Below are 16,371 nucleotides of genomic sequence, written 5' to 3'. Positions count from 1 at the left end.
AGTTCTCCTCTTTTTCGCACAGACAGCTAAATATGTTAATGCCATTAAAAAGACTGACAAATCAATGCATTTTTCATTTAACAAAATTCATCTCTACTGGTGAAGGGAAAGAGGCAAACAACATTGTTAAATTGAATTTCACTTTGTCTTTCACTCTTCAAATGGTTTAACAGTTTTCCTCTCCTTCTTTATATCCTTAAGATAGGGTTAGAAACATTTAATGGAGTTTGTTGCCATGGTGCTCATACCAAAGTGTCTGCATTCATTCTGCTGAACCTTGGTTAGTGCTTGTACATGTTTACAGCTTTGTCCATCTGGATCTATTTGCTCTTCCAAAATTAACACCGTGCACTCCAGCTAGATAAAGAATGTGTGCTTGATTTTGCCTTGAAAAGATGTGGAGTAAATGCAATGTGAAAGAAAGGTCTGCAGGCCTTCCTTAAACACTTCTCATGCATTTTCACAGACTTGGGATGTGCATGTGCAGAGACAGACATGAGATGATATATTAGACAATGTTTGCAAATCAAGGATGAATTATTTAGGGTTTTTTTTAATATAGATTTACAAAACATTACAACTCTTTGGCACTCCTCATCACAAAGAGATATTCCAGGATGATATCATCATTGAAGCCTTTTAGGGGAAAAAACAACAACAAACCCCAAGGCAATGTGAATCTGATCTGTGTCATAACTCCCTATTCTGACATTAATGGTCACCTGTTTTTAATAATGATTTAACTTCTTTGGTATGCAGACATCACGTAGGCATTTAGCTCTAAAAGATCAGAATGCCTCTCATCCTTTCTCTGGACAAAGAGCAGAGGAGGAGGTCTAAGGAATGCATAGCCCTTCACTCCTCACACCTAAGCCCTTACCAGAGGGAAAAGACTGAGCTCCAAGTCCAGTCTTTGTGCTAAGGAGCTGGCCATGCTGCTGAGCTCCATTTGTGTCCCAGGCGGACTTTCCCTCTGGAGATTTTGCCCTGTCCAAGCTCTCTCCTGCCCTCACACACACCAGTGCCTGCACACACACAGTGTCATGCAGGTCCTCCTGAAGACAGAGTGTAAGACTAATAGCTTAACTGAAAATACCATCCAGTCAAGGCCTGAATGTAGTCCACTATGAAATATTGTATAATGAAACTATATCATTTATCTGTAGCAAATATCTCCTATTAAAATGTTCAGCTTGGAGTTGACGTATATTTCAATACAAAGTTGCTACTGTTTCTGACTGAAAAGTGCAGTTTTTTATATAAGACATGCTGAACTACACTAATATATGGGACTCCAAGAGCTTACGTTTCTAATGGCTATACAGTTTTTTCCTTGTAGTTCTCTACTCTTGCTGCATTTGTGAGCTGACAGCAATATCTGTTATTTGTTTAGTAACTAAAATCAGTGGGTTTAAGTCATTTTTTTGTTATCCACCCTCCTGAGGTAAATCTGATACAATTCAGCAGTTGTGAGATGTGTGGTTCTGATTTAACATGGCAGTGGTTTTCTCTGTGACATGAAGATTTTCATCACTCGATGATCATACAAAGGGCTGTTTCCTATTGATTAAAAGAAAACCCAACATAAAAGTGTCCTCATTTCTAAGGAGAGGATGCCTTCAGAAATGTGGATTGTCTGTATTAGAGGAGAAAGAGTAGAACACCAGTCAGTGGGAATGAAAGTATCTGCTGAAGCTCCTGGTCTTGGTTCATACCACCCTGAAATGCATTTCTTGGAGCCAGGTGTGGTCTGGCACCTGGTAAGAAGAAATTGTGGATGTCCTAGAAAGTTTTTCTGGAATGCCCTACGGAAAGTTTTAACTGGTCCATACAAAAGCCTTTAAAAGTCAGTACCATGTCCCCAGTGGAACTGTAAGTTAATGGCAAGGGAAAAAACAAGAACTGAGCAAGCAGGTATCATCCTCTCTCAGTGTGTAACAATTTCAGCTCACTGACATTTGGATGTGTTTTCCATATTTTCAGTAGAGTTGTCTTTTATCTATATCTCCATCCTTGTGCCCATGTAACTTTAGTACTCACAGCACACTTTGGCAAGGAGTTCCACAGGTCTCTTTGCTAAGTAGCACATAATTTTGTTTGTTTTGCATAAACAGAAGTTGATGTAGGACATAAATAGTAATGTACCACATCCCTTCAAAGTGAGTCTTTTCTGCAGTCTGTTCATCTTCATCCAGCTCTGGCAAGACCTCATCTCTTGGAGCTATACTCCCCCTCAGCACAAGCAGATGCCAAAGGAAGAGTTCTGAATGTGAACCTTAGCACCACATGGCATCACTCAGAGTTTACATATTTACTCTTAATTGTCTTATTTCTAAGCTATTGTACTAGGTTTGTGTGGCCAGGTTTTGGTAGTGGGGACTACAGGGGTGGCTGCTAGAAGTTTCCCCTGTATCTGACAGGTCCAGTGCCAGTTGGCTCTAAAATGGACCCACCACTGACCAAGGCCTGGCCAATTAGTGATTGAGGTAATGCCTCTGTGGTTAACATTCTCAGTTCTTAGTTCTCTGAACTGAGAAGGGGAAGAAGTTGCTGTGCAGTTGCTAAACTGCAGCTGCAGTGGGGAGTGAGAATGTGAAAACATCTCCACAGACACCAAGGTCAGGTGGAGAAGGAGGGGAAGGAGGGTGCTTAGGCCCTGGAAGATAGACTCCCCTGTGACCTGTGGTACATGCTATGGTGAGGCTGCTGTGCCCCTGCAGTCCATGGAGGCCACTGAGGAGCAGAGATACACTCGCAGCCTGTGGAGGACCCCACACCAGAGAGAGTGGATGCCTGAAGGAGGCTGTGACTCCATGGGAAGCCTACGCTGGAGCAAGTCTCTGGTGGGACCTGAGAAGTCCACGCCAGAGCAAATTTACTGTCAGGACTTGTGATCCTGTGGGAGCCCTGTGCTGGAGCAGTCTGTCCCTGAAGGATTGTTCCCCACATTAGGGCAGTTTGTGAAGAACTGCACCCCATGGAAGGGACCCACACAGGAGCAGTTCATGAGGGACTATTTCCTCTGGGAGAGACCTCACACTGTAGCAGCAAAGAAGACGCAGCAGCAAAGTCCATCTGTAATGAACTGATCATAACCCCCATCGCCCATCCCACTGACTGTTGTTCTGCTCTTTCTCCTCTAATACAGATATCCCATTCCCATGCCACTAGGTGGGAGAAGGGAGAAACTCAGGAAGAAGGGAGAGGTGGGGGGAGATGTTTTAAATTTTGGAGTTTATTTCTCATTCCCATACTCTGTTTTGATTGTTAATAAAACAAACCATTTCTCCCCAAGCTGAGTCTGTTTTGCCAGTGATGGTAATTGCTGAGTGATTTCCCTGTTCTTATGTCAACCCACAAGCCCTTTGTTACATTTCTTTCTCTGCTATGCAACTGAGGAGGGGGAGTGATAGAACGACTTGGTAGACACCTGGCACACAGCCAGGGCTAAACCATCACAGCTGTCTATGCTTATTGCATTTTCTGTATTACATTCATCCATGCTAACTTAAAAGAGAAGTAAAAAATTCCCTTCTTTATACGAAGTAATATGAAAATGTCACTTTGAAAAATTCCTCGTAGCAGTCTTGTGACTGGCAGTACAAGCTTTAACTCACCATAGTTTGTGTTTGCATGGTGTTTATTACCACAGTGTCTAAACCATTCACAGTGCATCATCACAATTGCTTTCATATGAAGGGTTATCTTTCTTTTATGAAGGGTCAGCTGGGGCATTTGAAGTCTACTATAGCACCTGGGAAAGCTTCTGACAAACCTGTATGTGAAAGGTCCAACCAGAAATCTGTGACAGAGTAGCAGCTCAAGTACTTTAACCTCTGGATCATTTTCTCCCTCTTTTTCATTATCTTACCAGGTTTTTTTTAGTGTTTTCACTTTTCAGAATTGACTCATTCATCTATATCTCTAAGATGATGCATTATTAAAATATTTTGGCACCTGTCATGTATTTTCTGCTTAATATTTGCAATCAATTGGAAAGTGCAGTTTCCAAAATGATAGACCACTGAGTGGGTGAAGAGTTATTCATAAAATTTCATTTCCTCCGGGGATTTAAAGCATTGACAACAGCAAACTCTTATTTTCTTCTCTTGAAGTAGATCTAATAGAGTAAGTTGTTCTATTTTGCTTAGGATGCTATACATCCTAAGTTTGTTAAAGGTTTTCTCCAGTGATAAACAATCCTCTAATAATTCATTTTCTCTGACAACAGACAATGTAACGCTGAGTTTTCTATGTGACCAAGGGATGTCATGCAATAATTGTCCTCCCATTTCTGTTTTAACTCTTGCTTTGATTTTGCAAATGACAGAGAAAAGTATATTCTCAAAGAACTTCTTCTGATATTCTCTGCAGGGCAATCAACTTATTTTTTCTATGGTACTGAGATGTCATTTTTAAAGTGTTATGATCTTCCCCCAAAATATCCTACAACATTACTGTGATTTTTTTCTTGATTCAATGGAATAACTTCGTTACTCTATTTATATTCAGTAAAAAAAAATAAAACCAAACCAAAACCAGTAGCACAGTCATTTTTCTGAATCTCTTTTAAAGATTTGGTAGAGTTCCAAAGGAACAGAAATAATGTGAATATGAGAAAGGGTGATGGATTCCTGGATGAATATTACTGAAACAGTAAAGAAAAATTCTCAAAAATTGCTAGCAACAATAGCAATCATGGAAAGGCAGATGGTAACTCTCAGCAGAGCAGCTCTTACTGTTAAATAGTACTGTGGATTTAGATATTACTCATTTATTTGCTAACCAGTAGGAAAGTAGGACAGAACTAATTTAACTAAAACTGTGTTTTTGACTAACTACTAGTTGATTGTGCTAAAATCTGGGGAGAGTGTATCCCAAACAGAAATGGTCCCAATGACTTCAAGTCAGAGTTTACTGTCAGAGACTTACTGTCTCGTGAAATGTGATAGACCATAATCATTGCCTGAAATCTAATGGTGAAAAAAGACTCCAATTCAAAACTTCTCAATGACATTGGGAGGGGTTTAATTCACCTTTGAGAATTTTGGGTCTGGTCATGAGTTATCTTTTCAAAGCATGTGTCTCCTAACTGCTATCAGTGCTCTTGGAAAGATGCTAGCACCTGCATTTATATAACTCAGACAAGCAACTGCCAGCAATTGAAACACGATGTTTTTCTGTCTTTTTTGGTCTCATAGTAAATTAGCACTTAGTACTTTGGCCATTAAATCATACAGGCCCCTATTGATACTTGCTATTAAACTGCAAAAACTGTTCACTAATCAATCAACTGCATAAAAGCCTCAAACAGAGAAAATAAATTGTTCAGGTGAAACTATTACAAAATCTAGTAGAGCAGGAAGTTCATTTCAGAACTTCATTTCATTAAGTGACTATTTCAATAAGTTTAGGCTTATTTCAAAACACTGACCTAAGGACTGATTTTTTGGATCTATATTTTTTATTTCTGTCATTCTTTACTTCTTTCAGGTCCCCATATCCTAAATGTCTCATTTCAATGCCCCATTTAGTTTTGACAGAGACTACTGAGTGTGAGCCTCGCATACATTATTTTTTCTGATTATTCCTTACAGGCTTAAGTTCCTGGGCTGAACAATCAAGAGACTTTCTGATTTGCTCTACAACTAAAGGTTAATTTTTTTTCTGCTCTTACTCTGATATCCCCGGTAACTAAGTCACAGAAGAAATAGGAAGGAGTTTAAAAGAATCAAATAGATTCCTAAATAGCTTTTAATAGGATGACAATAGGAGTTCCTTTCTGTGTCAGGTCAGCTTCTGCTGCAGCTGTATTCATCTAAGGCCAACAGTGTGGCAGATTTGGGTGTGTGTCTAGCAGATACCTTACAGAAAACAAAACACAACACAAACACCAGACACAGTACTCCAGATGAGGCCTCACCAGGGCAGATTAGAGAGGGAGAAGAACCTCCCTTGTGCTGGCCACACTTTTCTTGATGCATCCCAGGATGCCATTGGCCTTCTTGGCCATGAGGGCACACTGCATGTTTAGTTTATTATCAGTCAGGACTCCCAGGTCTCTCTCTGCAGAGCTGCTCTCCAGCAGTTCAACTCCCAGCCTGTACTGGTGCATGGGGTTGTTCCTTCGCAAATGTAGGGCTCTGCACTTGTCCTTGTTGAACCTCAGGAGGTTCCTCTGTGCCCAACTCTCAAGCCGGCTGAGATCCCGTTGAATGGCAGCACAGCCTTCTGGGGAATCAGCCAGTCCTCCCAGTTTGGTGTCATCAGGGAACTTGCTGAGGGTACGCTCTGTCCCCTCATCCAGGTTGTTGATGAAGATGTTGAACAAGACTGGCCCCAGAACTGATCCCTGTGGAACTCCACTGGCCACAGGCCTCCAACTCAACTCTGTGCCATGGATCACCACCCTCTGGGCTCTGTCGTTCAGCCAGCTCTCGATCCACCTCATTTTCCTCTCATCCAAGCCACACTGCCTGAGCACCCATAGAAGACTATCAGTTTTGTTAAACAGTATTTCCCCTTGGTGAATCCATGTTGACTCCCCCTGATAACCATCTTTTCCTTCATATATCTAGTGATAACATTCAGGATGAGTTCTTCCATCACTTTTCCAGGGGTGGAGGTGAGGTTGACCGGCCTGTAGTTTCCTGGATCATCCTTCCTGCCCTTTTTGAAGACTGCAGTGACATTGGCCTTTCTGCAGTCCTCAGGGTTTGAAGATGAGCCTTTGTCCTTTTTTTTGTTACCAGGGTCCAAGGCCATGATGCTTTCTTTTGTTGCAAATATCAAAAGATCTTCAATGACAGATGAATTTTAATTATCTCTAAAAGATGGCAGCTGTATTACTGGGAGAGGGTCAAGGAGCAAAGCTATTTTCTTCTTCTAATGTAATTCAAGAGAGAAAATTGTCCATGATGCCTAGCTTATATCAGAGTTAAAAATCCCCATATTCATGTTTCTGAGCACTGCTGGCTACAATTAGCATATATGAGATGAAAAACATAAAAAAAATTAAAAAAGAAGAGGATATATAACAAAAACAATAAAGTGAAAAGGGTAAGATCTTAAAAGGGAGAATAAAAAAATAGTAAACACAGTGACTTGACTTTAACGATGCAGGAGAATAAAACATTTTTCATCATTACTTTTCAGTTTCCATTTATACACCTCGGATGAAAGCCAAAGACTAGAAATATTGTCTAATCTAGGCATGTCTGACAGACCTAGGAGGGCATAGAAGGATATGGGAATTGTATCTGTGTGCACTGAAAACCTAGATAGCTGAGAGTTCACTACTCCACCATTTTTTTTTTCTGAGCTTAGCAGAAATTTGTGATTCTGACAAAACAATCTATACTGTCTTAAATGCTGATTCCAGCAAAATATTACAAATCGAAAATTACTCCCCATCATTAACCTTTTTACAAAGAACTTAAAAGTTCCTTTGCAGCTGAATTTCAAAGTGACAATATAACTGAACACAAGACAAAAATGAATGCACGGTAACTTGGGAAATTAGAACAATTCATTCTCAGGTGCACAGTTTAGAAAGGGTTGTTAATATTGGCTTACAGTGACAGTATAATGTCAGAGTAAGAAATTAGTGGTCAGGTCCAAGATGCCTGGCTTTGCAGAGGCATTCATCTCGATTCCATGGGTAGTTCAGGGACTGGGGAGGAAGTGTCCTCCAGCCCATGTGTGCTGGTGGAGTACAGCACCATGTGGGAGATGAGGACCTCAGAAACCCTGTATCTCTTCTCAGCTTTGGTTCTCTGGCCCTTCTGGACTGCAGTCCCTGCATTTTTTTTTTTTTTTTATGAAAAGTGAGTTCATTTTTTTTATGTCAAACCATAGCCTGAACAGAAGACACATCTCACCTTTCATTAAATACCATTCTCTCGGTAAGTTCAAAACCTCCCTTAGACTCAGGCACACACATTTTCATGCCTCAGGAGACAGAACTCTAACCACCAGACTGCTGGATGATGTAAAATGAGGGCACACTCCAAGTCTCCTTTCACATACAGTGCTGTTGTGTGTAAAAGCAATTGATAATTTCATCAGCTATAGGCAAAGGGATTTGATTTTTATTCCTACCCTTAGCTTTTCCCTACACGTTTATGTGCAAAATCTGCTGCATACTGGTAGATAGGTGTTTGTGTGCTTGTTGGTGGGGCTCCTGTTATGAACTACCATAATGTGTTCAGAAACAAGGATCTTTAATGCTTGCTCCTAAAGTGCACGTCAGAATCCATTAAAATTACCTGGTCACGCACTTGAATGTATAGTGTCCACTGGGGCACTGGCAGTGCCCAGGAATCTTTCTTCCTTGTGGATTACTTTCCATGTGAATACCTAAGCTTTGATGAAACTGTATAGTAAAGCAAGATGAAAAGATGAAATAGCTCTTCAGAAAAAGAATCACAATTAGAGACAGGTGACAAATACTTGCATAAAATACAAGACTGTAGAAAGTTAATCTTTACATGTACATGTTTAAAAGACCATCAATATTTATTCATTAAACTTCATGAGATCACCATGAAGGAAGATTAGAAAAATGGGATTTCTTTCACTTCCCTTCCTGCTGAATCTAGACTTTGCCTAAAAGAGCACGAGACCAGAAACACTCCACACTCCTATTTTACTTGGGGCCTGGCAGCATCAACCAGTACAGTGCTCATTTGCTTTAGACCAAAGCTGGATGCCTGGTCTTTTTGCTGAGCCACTCAAGCTCAGTCACTTCTCTCTGAGCAGGAGACACAGGAGCAGTCTAACTGTTTGGTTAAATGGCTGCTGATTACTCGCAGAAAAATTGTTCCAAATCACTATCAACTGTTCATTTTCACAAGATGCAGGACTGTCATACCTTATCAGACAGTATGTTTGTGGGATTTTGCAAGTGTAGTTTTGTTGTTCCATCTTCTGCCTTGGGAGGGACCTAGAGCTCTGCTCTTGCCCACTGCTTCTCATCAGTATATTTTAATGATCCGGAACATTTTTCTGTTGCAGAGTTCCAAGGTCTCATGACACATACAGTCTGGGAATTGCTTTTGTAAATGCTTTCTGTTGGGCTTTTGAAACCAGATGCTGACTGCTGAAATAATACATGATATTAAAGAAATAAAAGAAACACTAAGAACATCCAATCTTCACAGAAAATGGAATCAAAGATGAGCAAGCCTCATTTGTTCTTTTGGGTTTTTTTGTATCAAAAATTAATGCTACCCATGAGATTTCTGAGGTAATCTATTCACAATGCTTAGCCTGTGCAATGAGTACCTTCAACAGACTTCTTGCAGGATTGCAACAATCAACAGATTGCTTTAGAGTCCCAGAAACACATGTTTCTCTTTCAGGGTCTATAGCACTGGACTGAAAACAAGCAAGGGCAGGTCTTTCCCCTACATTGGTGAGACCTTTCCTTTTAAAACTTTTCTTCCAAGATGAAGGTGGTTCTTCCTTTTCAACAAATTGATGATCAGGGAGCTCACACAAAGAGACTGGGGATAAATACTTGTTTGGTGTTCTCCTCTGGCCGAGGACAGTCTAATCCAGGATTAAAGAAAAGGCCATTAACCATGGACAGAAGACAATTTTCTCTGTGGATGCATTTCCCAGGACTCTTGCTGAAGCCTCACTGCTGATGAACAAATGAGTAAAGAGAATGCTGACAGTGGAAAAGGACTTTACCACATCCTGCTTCCATCTAAATTGCTATTGCTATAAATCTGGGCTGCTGCTTTTCTCATTACCTGAATAATAGAAACACTGACCATAATTGCTGGCCAGTAAACAATCCCCTGTAGAAGAAACAAAACCTTTCTGAAAAATACTGCTGATTTTTTAGAAAAAGAAAATTACAAGTTTTCCACAGAGTCTGCTAAACTGCCTTTAGACTCTCAATTTGGGGTTTTTTTGTGGGCTTTGGTGCTGATCCCCTCTTTTCAGGCACTCTTAACTTTTCCTTGTTTTTCCATAACCATTTCTTAGTAATATTTTTGGCCAGAAAATTCTCATTTTATTTTCAGATGGTAGAAATTTTTCAAGAGAGTATGTTCTGTCAGATAATGAAGACTTGCAGAAATCAGCAGGTTTCAAGGGAAGATAGTGGTTTCCATGAAATGTGAGCCTCTCCTGCAAGCCTCTCAGAGTTCTGGTAGCCCATAGATGTCAGCTTTCCTTCCTTCTAGTTTTGGAAGCACCACAAGGCCCTACTGTGAGAGTGCTTCAACTGTTTCAAAGTGAACAAGTGTATTTTTTGGACCCAAAATGACGTTTTAGGAAAAATAACAGATTTGAGTGGCATCTCATGGGAAATGGTAAGATCTAAACATACAGCACCTCATTCCTCAGCAAGTAGCTGCATTTTCCCTTATTTCTCTTTATTTCTCATTGGGAACTAGAGAGAGGCGAGATGTACTTTGCTGGAGGATTCACAGTGTTTTCTGACACCAGAGGGACAGTGAGAAATCTGGTCTCCAGAAGGGAATATGACTGGGAGACAACTCTTCCATCTGCTCCTCTCGTGTCTGCTTTGTACTGCCCTTTCACATCTACCTTCATCCCAGGTCTTTCCCCGACTTTGCTCCTTGTGCTTCTTCTCCCCTTCTCATCTACTCATCCCTGGGCTCTTTCATCTGTGCTGCCTCTCCCTGCCTGAGCTCTGCCAGCAATCCCAGGCTCCTGGTCTTGTCCATGTGTTGGCTGTGTCCCCAGTCCTAATCTCCAACTCAGTCTCCTTGTATAGTCTCAGTCTGTAGCCTCTTTTCTTGGTTATCTTTTCTCCTAGACTCAGCTTTTCTGCACAGACATTTTCAATTCTTCTTCTGTCTCACCACCAGCACCTTTGCTCCTTCTCTTCCACAAGTGGCAATCCAGCTTCCTTGGTTCACAAACATAAAGTGGCAGCATTGATTGAACCACAACCACAGAAGGTTTTGATATGATACATCATTTTGTGTTTAGGTTTCTTAGCATTTTACTGAATCTGATGCAACACATACTACTGTGTTTTGTTATCACAGAAAGCATCTGTGACCTGTATCCCTTCTGCCCAGATTACTGATGGTAACTCGGTTTTAATTTGGTACAGAGCGGCTATCACAGGAATGGGTTAAACTGAGAACCTGAGAGCTGTTTGTGGCTGAAGCTGTAAAACACTTGGCTTTGATTTTACCCAGTTGTTTAGAAAGCATGAACTTGGGATTATGCTCAAAGAGAAGCCCAAACTTTGGGCTGTGATGATTTCTCTACATAGCCTTGCAGGTGTGCAGTGGGAACAGTGGGTGAGAAAGGTGTTAGAGGTGAAGGCAGCAGAAGTATGACTAAAGCACCATACAGCTCTTTATCTTCATTCTCAGAAAGGGAAGAATGGCGAAAGCTAAAGTTCTTTTGAAAGTAAATCAACTTGAGCCAAATGTACCATGTACCAAACTTGGATAGAAAATAATCACTGGGTGCTTAAAATTAGAAAAAGAAATAAGCTATGGAAAATACAAAGTGGTAGGCAAGGGACCAAAACTTATGTTTGTCTATACATCTGCTTGTGTTTACTAGTCAGTAAAAGACTTGACTTCATTAATTGCCATGTTTTCTTTAGATTGGTTGTGAGGAGGGATTCCATTCTACACTTTTCTGGTAGACATGGATGGCTATTTAACAAGGTTAATATCAGTCATGATAATTACCATCAACATGTCAGAAGAAAACATTTTGACAGATTTCCATTCAGGAGCTTTTACCTTGAAAGTAAGAGAAAATGATTCAGCTGACACTTGCTTTTATGTTGCTGCTTTGATCTTCCAATGGAAATGGATTTATAATAGCACTAGGTACCTTTCCTTGCATCCTTTACATTGAAGAGACCTTTTCAGGTAACATGATTTTTTGATAAAAGAACAAGGGACGGAGTCCTCCTTACTTTGTGCCCATTGCACCTTCCTCTCCTTCCTTTACATTTTGCTGTTGATGGACTACCTTACAGGATGGATGAATGGTGTTCACTTGCCAGATGGGTTTTGCAGCAAATTGAATGATTTTTCTGAGGTTTATGGGCCTCATCTTGCCCTGTGGTACAAGCTATGTCCTCTCAACAAAATAAAACTCTGCAAGAGTGTTAATGAAGAGCTCTTGCCAATTGCGTTTCGGGTTAAAAAACATTACCCCTCTCACCCCATACACTGTGCCCAAGTCTCCGTGCAACAAAAGGGATCAATCAATATAATAGTGTTTTGAATAATGTAAATTAAAAGGAAAGTCTCATTTCTTTTGTATCTTAAACCAGTGAGATAAATTTTTTTAAGTATGGCTTCATACAATGGTTGGACTTTCCTAAAAAAAGTTTGTCATCTAAGAAACAGTGTAGTGAAGGACAAAACCCAAAGCATACAAACATTAAAGTCTACTGGAGCCAAAAATTTTCTTCCAATTGATGTGAAAAAAAATGCCTGAAATACATCAAAGCTAACACTGAAATAGAATTAATTCTCATTTTTAAAAGATGGATCTGAGAAACATTACAGTCTCTGAGGATCCTGAATTACAGTTTGAACACTTTCATATGAATACCGATTAGAGAGCAATAACCTTTTGTCCTGTAGCTCATTTTGAGAACAAGTAACATAGATGTGGAACTTGAACAGCATGTATTTATAGGTTTTTAAATTTTATGTTGAGCGTACTGAATGCATTGTTCTCTTCTTTACAGCCCTCTAGATAACGGTATCTTGTTTTCTTTCATAGCTGCTTTCCCCACCTAGTTGAAAATTTATAAGGTGGTCATGTTAATCTTGAATTCTTCAGAGACTAGGAAAAAAGAGAGATATATTCCCTTCAACTCAGTCACTCTCCTGGAAGAATGTACCTTAAGCTTCTTGAGCCATGGAAAGTTTGAAACTCATGTTTTCCATTTTCTGGATTGATTTTCTCTGTGTTAAGCTGTCACTGGTATTGTTAATCTAGGAGTATACTACCTCTAGGACAAATGTAGATCTGAGCTAGATGGAGGCCCCAATGCCTCAAGAAAGACGCGACTTTTTGACATACCCCAGTGCTTAGGACATTTTACTGGTGACAACTGTGTGTCTGACACAGCTATTCTGCTCCCTGAGGTGCCTGTGAGGTCTCCCCCTCCCTGTGAAGTAAAAGAGTAAGCTCTAAACACACAGTTCTGGATTTTCCTGGGCTCTAAGGATCAGGCATCTAAATTTACAGCAGCTGAACATTTTAGCTAGTCAATCTCTTATTAGAGCAACTTCACAATTCTGAATACAGAAGATCCAGTGAAGCTTGGATCCAGAAGGGACTACCAAAGAAGTGATTTCATGCCTCCATTGCAGAAATGGCTTCCATTATGGGTAAAGAAAACTCTTCCTGAATTACTGTCACTAAATCTAACAAAAAACCCCAACTTTTCCTTGGAGATCAGACTTGAGGAAAGCAGAGGAAATTCTTGAGAGAGGAAGGGGTTCCTCGACACATGGCCATCGAAAGCTGGCAAAAATGGAGAGATGTAGAAGAAAAGTTCAGAAAGTTTCAGAAAATTCTGATGAAAACAGACAGAAACTTATCTGTCTATAATAACTCATGGTAATATGTGTCATAGAATCATAGAATCATAGAATGGTAGGGATTGGAAGGGACCTTTAGAGATTATCTAGTCCAACTCCCCTGCAGAAGCAGGGTCCCTAGATCAGTTTGCATAGGAACGTGTCTAGGAGGGTCTTGAAGACCTCCAAAGAAGGAGACTCCACAACCCCTCTGGGCAGCCTGTGCCACTGCTCCATCATCCATAGAATAAAGCAGTTTTTTCTTATGTTTAAATGGAACTTTTTGTGTTCCAGCTTCATCCCATTACCCCTTGTCCTGTTACTAGCTACTATAGAAAAAAGGGACATCCCAACCTCCTGACACCCACCCTTTAGATATTTGTAAATATTAATGAGAGCACCTCTCAATCTCTTCTCCAGACTAAACAGCCCCAGTTCCCGCAGCCTTTCCTCGTATGAAAGATGCTCCATTCCCCTGATCATCTTGGTGGCTCTGTGCTGGACTCTCTCCAGCACTTCCCTGTCCCTCTTGAGCTGAGGAGCCCAGAAAAACCTTTCCCTAATAATATCTACATCCAGGTAACATCCAATAAGCTATAGCTGGAGCAACACAATTATATTTCCACGTTTGGTTTATGCCTTGTCTTGCCTAGTTATGTCAAGGAAAGTTCTCTTATTCAGGAAGACACACCATTTAACAAAACATTCCAAATATTGGGCCAGAGTGTTCTGCCTCCTAGAAGCATTCCCTTCTCTCTAGACTACTCTAAATCAATTTCTGTCTTTTCTGCCAGGAAGTCTGCACACCACAAATTACTGGAGATAAAGCAAGAAAGGTTTGCAAATGGGGCTGCATTATGTTTAGGCACGATATTTAGCTTGGAAGATTGAGGCTTCTGCCACTCCTTGGCAGGACAAATGTTTTCCTATACATATGATTCTATCCATGTTTTGACTTGTCACTTGTACAGGATTATACATTCTGAAGCTGCCGGTGAAAATGAGGTAGATGAACTAAGAAGTTCATCATTGTCTAAGAAGACAATCCTTTTAATTACAGATTAATATGTATATGCCACATACTGAACACATTAAAATATAAAAGATCCCAGGATTGGCTGCATTATTTCTATGGAAAGAGTTTTGGAATAAATATCTTCAAGAAAAATACAGGCATGTTCTCAGCAGGTAATACATTTTACATCTTGTAATGCTTGTTTGTGAACTGACTTAAACTGTTAATGGGAAGTGAAAAAAGTTTTTCTTTGAAGCATGCTAAATAGAAAAAGTTTTATTTGTTATTCTCAGCTAGTAGAAAAAAAGTAAATATATCTCTTTTCAAGGAGAAAAATGCAGTCAATTAATCTGTTCATACATATGTATGTCCTTCAAGAAAAGCAGGGATATGTCCCTGTACAGATACTGTCTCAGTAAACCAATCATTTGGGTCCTACCAATAAGAGACAGCAGTACAGCAGGGTAGAAGAGGAAAATCAATATTGATGCAGTCAAAGCTGGAAGGAGCAAGTTCAGGGAGTTAAATACTTTGCTGTAGTAGAAATGCGCTAAAACCATGTAATAAAACAATCCAGCGCTTTGTTGTGTGCGTAGCTGCTCAGTGCATGCTGATACTCCAAAAAGAATTGTCTTTAACTCCTTAAAAAACCTATTTCCTGAGACCATGCAGTAGTACAAAACATGACAGTATGAAATACTAGCAACTTCTTGCATTTTAAGAATGATAATGCAGCCAAACAACTTAAAATCCTGGTGAGGCAATTGCGGACAGTGCAGTTCACAGAGAAGATTTTCCAGAGAGGGACAGCACGATGTCTCAGAGACACAGAAAGCTTTATTTGTGTGGAAAGATTGAAAACTCCATGAGGTGAAAACACGGGATGGTGTTTGTGTTGTGTGTTGCCAGGGGAATGTTTGTGTAGCTAAAGAGGAGACAAGTAACAGTGAGGATAACGTGAAGCAATGAAGGATCCAGAAATGGCTGCTTGTGTGGTCCTGCTAGTCTTTAAAACAGAAAAAAAAAGAAGAAAAGAAAAAGAAAGAAAGAAAGAAAGAAAGAAAGAAAGAAAGAAAGAAAGAGAAAGAAAGAGAGAAAGAGAGAAAGAAAGAAAGAAAGAAAGAAAGAAAGAAAGAAAGAAAGAAAGAGAAAGAAAGAAAAGAAAGAAAGAAAGATTAAAAATGGAATAAAATGAAACATACTGATAATATGAAATGGTATTCTTTTCTTTAAATATAGTTCACATAGTTTGACCTGAGGGATTCAATGTCACTACTACAAGCTTTAGCAGATACTTTATCTTGGAGAAAATAATGAGAAGCTAATGAACGTTGCTGTTATAATATGAGAGCACACTATCAGTTACATACATTTAGAAGCATTTGTCTGCCGAGATTGAGTGGCTATGCCTCTCATTTGCACAAAAGCTATGCTGCTTAATCAAATAGCTGTGCCTATAAGACTCACATTTCAGATATTTCTTTAAAATACATATTACTTTGCTGGCTGTCTTGCTCAGTTTAATGTTCTTTCTTTTTTATTAGCTGTTCATTATTAATGTGTACCTCTGTAAAACGTAAAATTAAGGCCAGTACTGCAGTAAGAGAAATGCTGGCTATGTCAAAAACCTTCTGAAACACTCTGACCAGTGAACTTAGTGGAGTTTCATCAGGCTTTAAGCATTTCCAAGGTCTTTAATTCCTGAAGTTTGTGACTCAACAGTAACAGTGTAGATGGAAAACTGGGTCTTTTGTCTGAGGGGTCCATTGCTGAGAGGAGGAGGTGGGGATGTATGTCTGTGGG

Source organism: Colius striatus, chromosome 3 (genome assembly GCF_028858725.1).
Source record: "Colius striatus isolate bColStr4 chromosome 3, bColStr4.1.hap1, whole genome shotgun sequence".
Taxonomy (NCBI): Eukaryota; Metazoa; Chordata; class Aves; order Coliiformes; family Coliidae; genus Colius; species Colius striatus.
Note: the sequence above shows the minus strand (reverse complement) of the source record.